Here is a 15610-nt window from a genome sequence, read left to right on the forward strand (position 1 = left end):
GATATAGGTACAGTCCACTGCGTTTGGATACTATAAAACACAAACCAATTTTGGTAGAGGAGAGCGGTTGCGAAGAAATTAGGCTAGCTAAATACAGAAAATACTGGCTTAGCAAATCAGGCCACCAGTCCTTGTGCCATGCGTTGTATATTGTTTGCAAGTGGTCCTCGGCGTGTTTTTGTTTAGCACTTTAACTTGTTCAGCAGATTTTGACTGCAGGACAGTTTTATAGGCTACATCCGAATCCGTTGTCCAGAGCTTGGACCAGGTCTTTGCTCCGTTGGAAATACGCGGGGACGCAATGAAACTAGACGTAGCTGTAGCCCTTTGTCAGACTAGGCTTCGAATTTAATTCGTCAACTGCACGATGTAAACGAAATCACAAAGGCTTGGTTTCACCCGTTGTGACTTAACGCTTGTAAGACACTTAAAATGTATGTCATTGCTGGTTCTTGGGGTGGAAGGATAGCATAAAGCACTTTCATTTCAGAAGGAAAAAATCAAGCAGGGTTGAATTAAGAACTTAGGTATAATTAGCAAAGATATTTTCATTTTAACATAAAGAAGAGGAAGGGATGGCCAAAATGATCGTTCTCAGAAATCATGAAGGAGACTCTTTACATTGGGAATAATAAAACCAAGAGAAGATCACATTCTTATACCTTTGAGAAGATCAGTGTTCATTTATTTATTAAAACCATCAAGTTGACAGCATCTGCTACGTCTGTAATTACATGATGTGGTTGACACTTCGGATGTGCTGCCTGAATCATTAAAGGCGTACTCTCCAGGTTTAGAGACAGCAGATGTATCCGTCTTCGATGGAGCGAGACCACACAGAGCAAAGGCACGCGATCACCATATTAGCGACTTCCCCGCGTTGTCCACTCGAACGTATCAATAGCGGGGCGCGCAGACCAAGCTAGCGAGCCAACGAACGCCTTAGCAAAAGGACGGGCGCTTGATTATCATCTGAACTATAATATGTAGGCCCAGGGATGTCATAAACTATGTCACGGGGCTTGCAACGATCATGAAATAAACGTTTACCTGGCTATGAACCAACACGGAGTCCAGCATGCAGTACACTCAGCGAAACGCAAACCAAATTGAAGTTAGCTGCGGAATTATGGGACGCTCAACGGACAGTATCAAGTCGCTTGTCCCCAGCTGCAGAAATAAAGAATGGTATCCCTTAAAGATGTGGCGAAACGAAAGTAGGACACGACAGCCGTAAGGGGTTCGACAACCGAGATGGAACGTCAAAGTACCTCATCCATTATCGAAGCTTCCGTGACAGGCAAACGAATGGTAATTGATGGCCCCTCTAAGCCTCCGTATTACTGATGCCGTGCGAAGATGCACTTCAGTTAGCTAACCGTTTCAGTGAAGGCATCTCACCGTACATGTCTTATCACCGATGAGGACGAACCAAATCGGGTTTCGGTCTAGCACCCCACGATGGGGGGAGACAAATCGGGTAGGAAAAGAAGGAAGTATAGACGATGAGTGAATCACTGACGGGTGGAAGGCGATGCAGGAGGAACGAGAAAAACACAGGATGGAAGAGGAGAGAGATGAGACCGCGAGATGGTTAAAAGAAGGGGAGCAACGCACTGCAACAGGGGCATACGCTCAATGACAAAGTGTTGTCTGACAGAGATCTCAAGAAAGTATTGAAACCGCACCATCTCTCTGCCTCATTTGTTAATTTCTCCAGATTGCTTGTTCACCTTAAACTTGGTTTATTTTCCCCCCAACTGGATGAAGAACGATGCCGTTTATCGCTCAACAACGAACAAATGGGCGCATTTTATGAAAGAAGGGCAAGAAAAGGGAGAAGAGGTGAACAGCGAGTGAGAACACGTCGCCGGCTGCTATTGAAGACGGTCCGTTTCGATTGATAAGCGGCGCAAGAACATCCCATCTGGCCGTTGAGAGCCCCTGAACGGATCTGAAGTGATGAGGATCTAATATAGATCTCCCCCTATTCGCATTCTGTATATACCGCACTTTTTTTACGCGGACGGGAGCAATCACCAGAGGCGAAAGCGCGAGAGGAAGACGGATGAGATGTGAAGATGGACGGCGGGAGGATCATGGAAGAAGGAGCCGGGCCGGCGGAGAAAGGCATGACACGGGTTCGCTTTCAGGCTCGAAGTAAGCAAAGATGGATGGGGGAAACTGACGTGGGACAACCGGATAGTTGGTTCCAAGCATTCATGCACGACACAAACCGTCAGAAATCACATGAAGCTCACGAGGAAACATAGCCTTGCTTACATTAGCAGTACCTCCTGAACAACACAAGTTCTGTTGATTGTATGGTAACTTGACGGTGGATTTACAACCAAATTTGTCAGTTTTCACCGAGAAACATGTATTTCGAGAAACATTTTGAACAGTTTGGTACATCTAAGGTACATCTCTTGCGGTCAGCGATTAAGTTATTTCTAGCCGGAACACTGCACGGAATGGCAGGTTGCTTTACTTTTTAATTAAAGTCTGCGGGAAACCTGATCAGGTTACAAGAAAATCAATCGGGGTTTATTCAGAAAGTATGTTCATTGATGACGAAAGCAGGCCCGGTAATTTTTTGTCATCATTAAATAAAGTCATGAGAGGATCGTACATCTGAATTCTACTCTGTTGAAAAGAATTCAAGCTGCAACATATTAATGTGAAAGGGATCTTATTGAAAAGTCGAATGGTGGATTTAAAGGGCTTATGCAACGTACACGTAAGAAAATCGACAGTAATGAATGCACCCTTGCATCCCTACATGCTCCATGTTCGATTTTCCTGTCTGTAAAGGTATACGGGTGTCTTTTTCTTTTTTTTTGGATGCTAATGTAAATTTGCATATTCATGAGCAAGTGTGATGTCATTTCAGGAAGAAACGTCAATGTTACCACTAAAAATATTCCCGAATTTTAGACATTTTTTGGTCTCATATTTTCTTTTCTTTGGTGATCAGTAATTGATTCAGTTCATGACAGTGGACAAAAAGCGAAATTATTTTTAAGTGAAAAAAACTGAGCTAAGAATTTAAACAGAAATCCCCGATTGAACAATCTGTCTCACTCTAATGACCCCCCACCCCGAAACAGCGCCCTCACTTGTCAGGGAGAGCATGGCATATTTGAACGAACAGGACAAAACATGGATATTACAGGTCGAGTTCGGGCGGCCTTTTCTTGACATGGGGTTCTTGTTCTCGCGCTCGAACAGCGGGAACACGACTCAAGAACACTGTTCTTGGAACGAACAGGAGAACACACCGTCTCCTCATCAGGGTTTTACAGGAACACACGGAAAAACTCGAGAGATTTGATTTTTGAACAGCTGCAAAATGTAGCGACATGGCTGACAAAGCCAGGGACAATCAGAAGTTTTGCAAATGAACTTTAATAATTTTCTATAACATAGAAAAGAATGTGCCTGTTTAAATAGAAAAGAATTCAGCCCGGTTATCCAGACATTAACTCTCGAATAAAGTACATAGACGCCGCCATGTTGCATGTTGCTTGGCACTGAATTAACCACTAGCGATAACCGCTTGTGTGTTCTCGGCGTTCGAGCGGCCAACCCGAGAACAACGAATCAAGCTGTTCGTGAACATACGACAACAAGCCGTCCGAACTCAGCCGAATACTTTTCACACACAGAACAGGAGCAAATGGCTATGGTGGCCTTGGAGGGACATCGCCAGTCGTCAATATTGACGTCAATAATTGCGACCCAATTCACGACTCGTTGCATTTTCCGTCGCAAATATTGCTGCAAATTTTTCCAGCAAGTCAAGTAGAGAGAAACGTATGCTCAACTACATACACAACACCTCTTTTTAACGTTGTGCCCCCTGCGTTATGCCAAAACTCTCCAGCCAAATAACGACTTGAGATCAAGCCGGAAAATGTAGGTCATTGCGCGTGCGCGTGAACACATTTCCGCCTAGCTTGCTGAAAAAAAATTGTGGCAATATTTGCGACCAGAGATACGAGGAGTCGTGAATTTGGTCGCAAATATTAACGTCAATATTCGCGACCAGAGAGCGAGTTGTGAATTTTGGTTGTGAATACTGACGGCAGTATTGACGATTTGCGATGTCCCTATAGGGCCACCATCGAAAGCTGTACAAAATAGGCCTATTGACCGTAAGACAATTAATGTCATAGGCCTGTTAAATGTAACGGAGAGCGGAAACTACTAGTGCTATTGTGGGAAGAATAAGGCAGGCGGGCTACAAAGGTGAATGTGTAACGGCGTGCGATTATATTTATATATCAGACATGCCTATTGGCTGTAATTAGATCACGAGGTACATATTTTCCAGGGAGACGCATAACTCAATTATGGGTTCGATTCCTCACGCTCGCCCAGCAACTTGGAAGACACGGAGAAAAAAAGTGCCCTGCCTGATCAAAGTGCAAACACGATAGCAATGCCTGAAAGTGTCTGGAGAGGTTAAATCGCTCAAAGTCCGCGACACGGCGACGGGGCTCAACGGCTCGCGGCAGGTTCCACTGAGGAAATAAATACAGAAACTGCGCCGCGGCGCAAGGAAAATAAGGCGGGAAAGATGATACGGAAGATTCGGCATGGCCCTCGCAAAAACATCATTTTTACCAGGGCAAAATCTTGGTTGCAGTTTGCTTGCTAAATCGATTTCGTCGCTGGATATCGTCTTTATCATCGTTGATTTTTTTTCCTGGGGAGACGGGAGTGAAAGTACAGTCTGCCCGGTGAAGGCTCCCGCCCGCGTTATCTTGAGGGCAGGGTGAATCGAGGCGATCTCGGGCTTCCGCGAAGGATCATTGACGGAATTTGTCCCCGGGTATTCAGTTGATATGAAACCGATTTTCTTAGTACGAGGTTGACGGGGTTAAGCGGCTGAGTGCAGCACAGTGCAGTGCCTGTCCGCCACCTTTCTACGGTCACATCTCCGTGGGCATCGCGCCAATTCAGAGGGGAAGAATCGAGAAAAGTAAAACACATACGTGTGTGGCTTCCACATCTAGTTTAAAGGCTGGCTCAAAATTGCAGAATGGCTTGGAATTATAAACATTTCTCATGTATAATGCCGTGTGCAGAGGCTTTGCGTGGTAGCCATCTTGCAGGGCAGTTCTTCTGTTCCACGGGGAAGCCTCCTTTGTGCATATACCCTGTTGAACAAAGCACTTACAATGGCAGCCATGATGCAAACCCAATGCACGTACATGTACTGTGATGGTTTCGATTCAAGCCTGTACTTCAGGGAAGAATTTACTTTACTTTTAGGAAAGTGACATTTCCAGAGAACGATTTTAGAAAACTTCATGCTTACATCTGAAAAGAAGTGGTCACAAGATCACAGCCTTCTTTATGGAAAAAAATTAATACTGAATCATTCCTTTCAAACGGGAATCGTGACATATTTCCACAACAACTTTATTTCCTAACGTAGTTCTCGGAAAGGTCAGTGTATGTGGGTTAAGCTGTGAATAATGACACGCGATGAGCTCTGGCCCCTTAATAACCATGTCTCATTTTGCATGCATCCAAAAGACATGAGGAGAATCCCGAGACTGCCTCTCGAGATTTGGCCCGCCTACATTAGCTTGCGAGCTGAGGGGCTGAACCGTTCGCGCGGACGCCTCCGGATTCGGACGGGCCGTAAATTTTCCCGCCCATTAGGCCGTTCACACATTCGGCCCACTGTGAGTTCTTTCCCAGGGTATACGCGCCTCGAGGGGTGTATTCAACTATTTTCCGTTCCCGCCGTCTGGGATCGTGACTAGCTGTGCATACCACAGGTGAAAAAACCTCCAACATGGAAAAAGTCTAATTAAATGTCGTACCAGCTCAGACGATGAAACTGTGCTCATGGACAACGGTTAGGGAACTTTAGAGTCAATACACTCTCTATCAGGCCAAGTCAACAATCTTTATGCAAATTTTTCATTCGAGACAATAGTTTTATCTGATTTATTCTTCATTTTTGTATCTGTTCATCCAAGAGCGCATTTAGCACCAATTAAAGGATGAAGTGATAATTAGAGACAGTGAAGAAATGTTTAGTGTTAGAGGTGGGAGGAAAACCTTAGCTATATATTCCAGATAAAATATTCCCGGCGAACATACAGAATCAGAATCATCTAAAAACCCAATCCACATGCTGACTTAGGTGGGATTCGAACCCGGTCGCAGAGGTGGAAGGCTGCATCGAAACGAGAACAAGGTGAGGAAAATTTAAGGAAAAATATAAACTGACTAAGTTGAAACATTACAAGACAGCTATTAGAAAGTTTTATAACAAAATGTCAGTTTGTACGAAAAATAACATGGAGATATTGAATGCGCATTTCTACAGGGGATATTCCCGACGGCGGATAAATGATCTGAGTCAGGGTTTCAACACCGCATTCTCACGGAGCGCTGCCTCGTGGGAGAATGGAGCCACGCCGTCAAGCCATGAAAGGCTCGACCCTTGTTTGATGAGAACTTGGGGAAACAGTAACTTTGGTGCGCCTTCACGTTTGAAGCTACCGGTACCAGGAATAGTTTGACATTATTTGATGCTGTCCAGAGATGGTATTTCCGGGATCAGAAAGCACAATAGCATACTCAAGATGCAAAGGGCAGGGAGCGAACTTTAAAGGAAAAGTATTGTTTCGGAACGTTTTGAAAGGCGTCCGTAAAGGTGAGAGCAGAAATTGGATACTTTACCTCACCCGGGGCCTCCAGGGAACTGTGTGTTATTTATTTAAACGGATCTCCAGGGTTCGTTTTTTTAGCTCTCAAAAAAGGGCGGAGCCTGCATGAAAGTATTACAAAGCTAACCCACGGAAGCAAGGCTGGATCCAGGTAGGGGAAAAGCACCCCCCCCCCAAAAAAAAAACAAGGAGCCTCATATTTCTGTTTGAAAAGTGAAAGGCGAATTTTTCTCTCTCTCTTTCATTTCTCCTCTCAAATACAATCACGTAAGAAAAAAACACTAAACGTAGCCTCGTCCCTCAGAAAGGCCCCCCCCAAAAAAGCCCCCTCGACAAGTTGGTTCTGATCCGTCAAGGGGACCTTGCTGGTTTAATTATTCATCGGTGATTGGATGAGGCATTTGTGGGAGTGCATGGTGGGGGCGTCAAGCTAAGGGTGGGTGCGGGAGGTAGTTGGAGCACCGACCAATGCAGTAAACAAGACTAGAAAGTACCTCGTGACCAGCATTTACTTGAAACGGGGTGCATCGAAACTGTTGTTTATGTGCGCTACTTATAGGCTCTGAATCGGCTCTGAATCAAGTTTTATTAGTGGACATTACATCTATTTCTCTTGGGTAACCTGTTCATCGGTTCAACACTGTTTCTTCTGATTGTAGGTCTCAGCAACTACGCAAGAGGAGACGATACCAAGCTTTATCTATAATGGTTCCAGAAGAATGCCACAGAAACCTGTCGTCCGGGCAGACTTTCCAACCATCAGAGGACTGGAAACTTGGTCTATGTCGCCCTTAGTGTAGGGATCAAACCACGGTAACTGGAGGTTGTAGGCGCGAATCCAGGGGGTGGAAGTAAACCACCAACCCACCCCCACCACCAGCCTGCTCTAATATCAAATATGTTAATAATTCATTTTAAAAATAAAAATATAGACGAGATTTTTAAAAAGACAACATCTTATCTGAATAAATGTAAGTGCATCAGGAACAATGTAACGCATTAATGTGTCTGTCCGTCGGCAACAATCGGACACAAAACCCTTAAACCCCACCCCCAACCACCACCCACCCGATCCCGAAATAGGAAAAAGGGATATATTCGAAGTGAACTTAAATCTTGCATTTAATGACCAGCCTCTGCCAAAAAACAAGTTCTGTTTTCTTAGTTCACATTTTATGTGTCTCTAAAGTTGTAAGTCTATCTGTGGTACCGGTACAATTCTAGTCTCTTCAATTCTTTCCCCTTTTCTATTCCACTTTAAATGCATCACTGAGTAAACACTACAAATCATGCGTCCATTTATCTCAAAGAGGGTGTTCCTAGGAGGCTTAACGGGAACCCCTTTTGCGACACCCACTCTCAGCCCCCAAGAACAGGACGTCCTTTTCATTACCGCGGACCGAATGCTCTCCCGTTGAATCTGTGTAGCATTGTTCAGCAGAAATGCACACAGGGAGCTCTTTCCAAATCCTCGAGAACGGAGGGACGATTTGTTCCGTCTCGTTGGCATCAGGCATTCCCTTTTGATCTGTTTGTCTGTCGCCAAATACCCCCGCAGTATTCCAATCTTTCTTCTTTAGCAGCTTGAGTTACTCCCCTGGCGCATCGGTGCGAGCCGGTCTCAAAAGATCTCACCCCGCCGACCAAATGAGGGACTTGACGGTGCGTGAACCGATTCGTCACCCGTCGGAGCCACGAGAAAAAACATCTCGGTGCCATATGATAATAGCATGCAATCGGTATAGTTCCTTTTCGTGCGAGACTTCCCTGCCGCTGCGTGCTTCAAATTAAGTAATTCTCGACTCGAAATATTTCAGCGATTCCTCCTGTTCTGTCGTGCGGACTCAGGCTGCCGCCGCGTAATGTTATTACAAACGGTTCCCGAAGGGAAAACATTCGTAACAAGACAAAAAAATGTTGATAAAATATTTGGCTCAACGCCGCGCGTTCAGTCCCTAAATTAAGTTGAAGCACGATCTGTTTTCACGCTGAACTCATCCTGTCTAATATCTCCATGGCAACACAAGAGCTCAAAGAGCTGAGGCTTTGTACAGAAAGTCACAGATTCTGTTCTTTAGTATTTTTCTATTCATACATATATGTCTTGTCAATGGCTATAGAGGCTTTGCGTGGTAGCCATCTTGCTGGGCGGTTCTTTTGTTCCTCAGGGAAGCCTCCAGCTCCTTTGTACATACCTCGTGGAACAAAATCACTGGCCTACAAGATGGCAGTCATGCACACCCTCTATATCAAATTGATCGGGTTGAACCACGGCTTCCACCAAATACCGCCCACATTTTCGTCCTGACAGTAAATAGTGTCCGTGAATTAGGAGGAACATTTGTAATTGGTGATTTTGGACTACAAGTTGAATCAATTCACCCATGGGAAAACTGAACGTTCTTATACCTGCTTTTTTCATAACTTCAATGCGGTTCTGTTCCGGGCCTCCTTAATACAAGTTGATTGTGCATAAATAAAACTATAAAAGTGTCAGCTTTTATTAAACGTAACGGAAACAATTATCAATCTATTAATTTGGTGTCTAGTCCTTCCATGTCCCTGCTACATCTAGCATATGATTTTGGAAGTTTAGAAATTAAATGCTAATTACATTCCACAGAAATAAGAGTACATGTCATTTGAAGCAAATTTCACGGGTATCTCCCATGTCAAATTACACAGGTCAGGTGTAATGAGGACAGAAAAATGTCACACGACGGAGCCCCAAATCTGAACAATGACTCCATTGGCAGTTTGAGTGTCCTACCTGTGTGTTGTCACTTGAGGGAATTCTCTGCAGTCCTTGTTACTGGGAGATACGGTGGCGGAGACTTGAGTAGAATCTTGTTTAGTTGTTAGCCGTATCTGCAGCGTCAATCGGTCCTCCATCCACTGTGAAAAGTGAAAACGATGTCTTCAAGTCACAAGTTTTGTTGTGTTTCTATGGTTCTACTGGCAAAAGTTCAATTCGCACGAAGTTCAGAGCGAGACACTTCCCGCCTTTTGCGACGACAAACTGCAGGTCTAATGGTTTATACGGTCAGCGGCACGGGCAGCGTCCACAAGACTGCGCTTGGATTTGCAGCTGCTAGAAAAAAATTAATCTATTCGCTGAGATCCGATCTCCCTGTGTCGTCCCAAGACATCGAGTGGGAGAATCAGTTACTGCACGGGCTGGGAACCAGACTGTGTTTCATCCTTCTTCATTACTGGGGGGCATGTGATTTTACAATCGAGGCTCGCAAATTAAGACAGCCCGGTTTTGATATCGTCACGTGGAGGCATGGCTGAGGATGGATTACGCGGGCAGGATTTGGCTCAGTCGTGCTCTCTGGTGAATCGGTCGGTGTTTTTGCGATATTGCCAGTCTGGCACCGTCTGGGTTTCCGAAGCCTTTGATATTACTCACTTGTATGAAAAGGAAGCCGTATGACAGTGCGTGTAATTGTTGCATGGAAACCCACTGATCCCCGCGGGGATTTATGCCGTAAACAGTCTGTGTAGGACTCTCGTGCAGTCTTGCCGCGTGTCTTCCTCGAATGCGTATCAAAAAAGAGGCGTATCATACTCTTCATGGGCAATTTCGCTCTGGGTCGGGCCGGCTCCATTTTTATAAGTTTGCACTGAGGAGAAACTAGGGAGAACTTTCTTGGAGGCAGCCCAGCAATGCACACGGCTTGTATAATACGGTTTGTTCCTTCCAAGATTGCAAACTGAGGAAACCCGGGGGCGTGGACATCCGCCGGGGGAGTACGTTACTCCCCCCCCAGCCCATCTTCCCTTTATACGACACCGCGAAACGCAAGACTCGGAGTAGCTAACACGGGACGGTTCTGCATACAGAAAAGGTGAACAACGAATTTTTCATGCGATTTTGTTGCCGTTTACCAGACTTTTGTTGTTTATAATTGAATACTTCGATGCACAAGGAAACTGATGAACACAGGACACGACGAAAGTGTCCCTGTTAACGCAGCATCACCTTATGCAACCATAAATATACAACTGCGCAGTCTAAAGACAAAAGAGTGAAAACTCAGTCTCAAAAAGATTCCCTTATATAACTTCACTCCTAAAGAATGAAAATCACTGACAAAAATAGGAGACGTTTAAAGGACAACTCTTTTTCGAGTTGTCCCTGTGGCTCCCTGGAAGGGTGGAAATTTTACTCTTCTGGGGTGGTCTCCCGCTCTTTTTTTAGAGTGGTTTCCCCTCTTTAAGGGTGGATTTATATGGAACTTACTCAGTTTGAGAGTGGGGTTTTCCACTCTTTTGCATAGAGAGTGGATCGGTAAATCCCTCAATGTGATCAGTGCACGTCGTGTCTTGATTCAAGCCACATCACCTGCTGCTAGCTACATTTATTAATCATGCACTACGATAGATTCGAAACTTCCCGAAGGTGCATCGGTTACGCAGGAGCAAAGCCAGCCGTTTCTGGCATCCAAAAACGTCCAGTGCCCGTGTGCTATAAAAATGACCGTACCGAAGTGAGGCCTTTGAGGTGCTCGTGTCACCGGGGACCCCCCCCGAACATTTTGATGCAAGATATGGGACGGAGCCCCCCCCCCGTGTTGGTCACTGCTATACCGGAATCTCAGGAATTTTTGTCAGACATCTATGGGGGGTGTGCTAGGTAACAATAGTCTGGAGTCTGTATAGGGTTCGGATATGTAGGGGGTACCCCCTCCGTCCCATACCATGCAGGGTATACCCCCGATAGGGCCCTCAGTTTTCCGGCCCTGCGGACGAGGTGATCGTACGGGTCTGTCGGATGGTCGGACGGGCTTCATCCATCATAAGTGCCGGCAGTGTTCGCCTCGCACAATCTTAACACCATTTCGATCAGACCACATGACTCAATCAAAGAAGACGTGGTGGAATAGAGACTTTTTTTTTCAGAGGTATGCCAGACGCTACAGAGGCAATTAACGTTTCAAATTTTATCGTCTTCTGTCGCACGCGAGAGAAAGATAAAAGCTAACATCTCCAACGTTTAGCGGTTTACATAAAAACCTTCCATGGTTCCAAAACTGCGTTAGATTTGGTTTCTAGCGGTTGGCAAACTATCGCTGGCTGTATGTACATAAACGAATAATTCAGTAAGTGGTATTTGGTGTTACTGCAGTGCACTGTGACACTTATAGTCTTGCAAAAAACACCAGCGGTGTTAAAGTAACACCCTATGGTGTGGTCATCTGGTAACACCAAAAAGTGTTGATTTTAGCACCAAAGCTTTTGCAGTGCATTCAGATATTGCACATTTTGAGGTACAATTTATAACAAACTTTGGTTGAACTCGTCGACTTTGACTTTGCCCTAATTATGATAGACAAGAAAGGAAAGACCTTTTGCATCTGGACAATGATGGAATAGCAAAATATGACGAAGCTTCATCCCGTAACAAATTTGTCATCTGTGCGGTGGTTGACGGTCTAATCAAGCCACAAGTCCGTTGACAAGATCAGACCAACAGGTGAACTACGACAAAGGAATGCTTTTGTCACACTTCATCTGAATAGCTTGTGGCTTGGTTTAAGACTGGATGACTCGTGGTGGATGTGTGGGAACTTGTGAAGGACTTGACCTTGACATTTTTGTCAACAATGGGAAAACATAAAACACGAAAGCATTGACAACAGTGCAGCAGTGACAGAGAGGAACAAAATTAATGTTATCGTCACGAGACAATAGCACAGCTTCACATGGGTCCTGAGTTTAACTTTAATGAAGCTTAGTTTTAGAATCAAATCTCGATCGAAAGAAGGGGGTATGTCCTATAAGCTGATCGAGTAGGCCTACCGACTTGATTTTGATGTCCATTTTATTTTCATTTCGAATATCAGTGCCCTAGGCTGGGCCACATCTACATTTTTCAGATTCCTCCGTTGCTGAAGACATCCAATGTCCCCTATTCTGCTGTGGGCAAATTAAGCAATTTTCTTGTCACTTATGATAGTACAAGACAGTGAAGACCACGCGAAGTTAAGTAAGAGACGACAGCTAGAGCGTATATTCGTTCAGTCTTCTGCGCTTTTCACATGCCGTTTTCCCCGCTACAAGTAGACCCTAAGGCAACTCTGCTAAGAAAGTTTCCAGCTAAACTGCTCTGAAGAATTTGTTATACCCAGGGGAAAAAACTGTTTTTACAATTTGTCAAGGAAAGTTGGTTCAACTTGGCTTTGCAACTAAGACGACATGAGACGGCAATTGAAGAGTGCAGTAATTATCTGGAGACTGGTGCCACGCGTGTTGTTATTCCAAGTCGCGTCTGTGATACGAAGTACTAGTTCCCAGCGGAGACGGCTAGGCCTATACAAACCGCGCGCATGGTGAAATAACACATCTTCAGCTCAATATCTGACACCTCTGTCTCGAACAATACGGATTATCGTGGGATATCGCGATCTACAACCTCAAAACGGAAGGCTCGCGAGAACTGGGGACGGGATTAGAAAAACAGACGTGTCCGGGGGGATTTTATTGAAGAAGGAAAAAAGGACCCATCTGAGTCTTGTTCATTTGCACGAAAAGGGCTGAGTATAGTCGCGCATTCAACCTGTTTGTGCTTTTTTTTCGGGGGGGGTTACATGCGCCAAAGAAAGTGAGGCTGCCAGTTTTGAAGACCACGTTATTGGTTGATTCAGCAAAGCTCGTGAGGCGTCGCTATTGAGCGCTAACAAAACTGACACTTCTCATGTAAAGAAACAAAGGTGTCCGACGCTCTGTGGAAGTTTGGGACTGCAACAAATTTTCAACGGTGGCTAAGACTAAGCCCGAAGGTTGGTTTATCTTTGCGCGAAAGCAAACACGATCCGAGTTTGTGACCGTGCGTCAGGTCAAATGTTCATATATATATACTGTGAATTTGAAAAAGTTGAACACATTTCAACTCAAAGCGAATTTCGATGCGAAAGTTTTAGTTTAGTCGTAAATCTCGCAAAACACCAACACTGAGTTTCTCGTTGGCCGTTCCGCGCTATTCAAACGAAAAAGGCCACGCACTGGTCCCCGATCGCTCCATTGGAATCTGAAAGGGAACCCATCTCAACCACTAAATGTCATGCATAATCATCTCAACAAATGTACTAATCAATGGGTGACACAAAGGAGCACAGCGGTTTCACTTGTAACAGTCAATAGACTGCCCAGATTTATTCACCTGGATATTGACCAAAATAAACAATAATTTCAAACCTTTTCAACATACACAAGTTGCAGACTTCGGAAACTTTTCTATTACCAGAGGACCATGACCAGTTCCTAATCGCTTTTTCTCACTCTCCGCTCGTACAACACCGCGATATTTAAACTGCATTCCTCTACGGGTGTTTTTAATTCGCCCCGCTAACAGTCACGGTAGGGTCGGAGGAAGATGCCTTCGCGTTCGGCTCGTGGGGCCCAGAAACCATGCCCTCGTCTGTACGGGGCGTCAACATTTTTCCCCGCGAGATGCCGCCTCGTTATATCGTGATCCCGCTCGCTCCGTTCTTACGCCCCCCCCCCCCATGCTCTCATTTCTTCTCATCCTGGCCGATACCCGCTGATGGCAGAACCTGCCAAGGAGACGCTGTGTTTTATTTTCTCTATCGTTTTGTTCCCCGCTGCTTGGAATCAGTGACCTCCAAAGATCAAATTTTTACAATTCAAAAGGGAGCTAGGCCTGCAGTATTGATAATAATTCCAGGACAGGTCCTGAATGATGATGCGCTATTGAGTAGCGCAGGCTCCTCTTGGGATTTTTCCCAAGATCTTTGGAATTTGGGCAAGACCTTGGGAACATGGGAATTTTTTATCAAACTTTATTCAAACGTTTTTGCTACTTTGACTTTTGAGATCAATAATTGTATTATTCTTACTTATTTCTTCATTTCTCAATGAATAAATCCACGCATCTTATTCTGTTAAGTAAAAAACAGATGTAGACGGGAGCGAACGTCGCTGTTTACGTGCCAACTATTTTGCGATATTGCCTGGTATCCTGGATATATTTTTGTGCCAGATAACTAAGGAAATTGATGATTGGCCCACAAATGGTCATCGCTCGAACTTGCCCTAAACCATATGCGCCTGCATATGTGCATCGTAAAAGAATTGCACTTTTACAGTAGTCAAGATCGTTGCGTTGTACGACTCCCTGGTGAAGGCCCTTTGGGACTTTTCTGATCAAATGGATTGATTTTTACCGATATCCGTACTATATTGTGAGATCTTGGGAGTTCTTGGGGCTTTTATTGCCGTCATCATGGGATTTTCAAGTTTGATTAATGGCCACGCTGCTATTGAAAAAGTAATACTTAAGTCATCCACATACAGTGATCAGGTACAATCAGAACGCTAAAGAAAATTTGCACTGTGTGACAAGTGATTTCGAGAACACGGAAATTAGGATGCCAACTTTTAAAAATTTGAAAAATGACATAGCTATAGTCCTATGTCTGAATGTCGAAATATGAAGCACATCGTTGTTGTCATTTTGTGCCCATCGAATTTGCCATAAAAGAGTCTATAAGCAGGTAGAGGTCTGTCCCATTTTGGTTCATAGTGCCAATGTTGGTAAAAATTGTTTAAATTTGATGCAGAGTATTAGGAACATCATCATTTCCTTGAAAAATTAACTTGTATTGAAATTTTTTTACCAAAAGAGATTAAGCAAACCAATACATTTATCATTTCTAGCGATGTGATGGGATTCCGATGAGATACGCCTTTCGGATCAAGTGGGATTTTTTTCCCAACGGTCTACTCTCCCGGCCCTCCACTTGTTCCGGTGCACCTGATACGCGTTGAAAGGCTAGTGTGACGCCTTGCGCGTAAGGTATACGGTCACTTCTGCGGTCATTGGCTCTGTAATGACTTCAGCAACACCTTGCGCAACACTGACCTGAGGTGACCGCAAGGTTTGGGGAGAA

At 44.6% G+C, this 15610-nt stretch overlaps 1 protein-coding gene across 4 annotated transcripts in view; it reads right to left on the reverse strand.

Annotated features, from left to right (window-relative positions):
• LOC110984486 (neuropeptide FF receptor 2-like) overlaps positions 1-15610 on the reverse strand; it is a 59716-nt gene that overhangs the window by 37253 nt on the left and 6853 nt on the right. The window contains exon 2 of one of the 4 annotated variants that reach the window (XM_087129919.1): positions 9466-9590. The gene's annotated coding sequence lies outside the window, so the exon portion shown is untranslated. Of the gene's footprint in view, positions 1-1050; positions 1174-9465; positions 9853-15610 lie in introns of those variants that run through there. The other 3 variants (XM_087129918.1, XM_087129922.1, XM_087129921.1) reach the window with 3 other exon arrangements.

This window comes from Acanthaster planci, linkage group LG19, assembly GCF_054643075.1.
Source record: "Acanthaster planci isolate LZ-2023a linkage group LG19, COTS_SCS, whole genome shotgun sequence".
Classification (NCBI taxonomy): domain Eukaryota; kingdom Metazoa; phylum Echinodermata; class Asteroidea; order Valvatida; family Acanthasteridae; genus Acanthaster; species Acanthaster planci.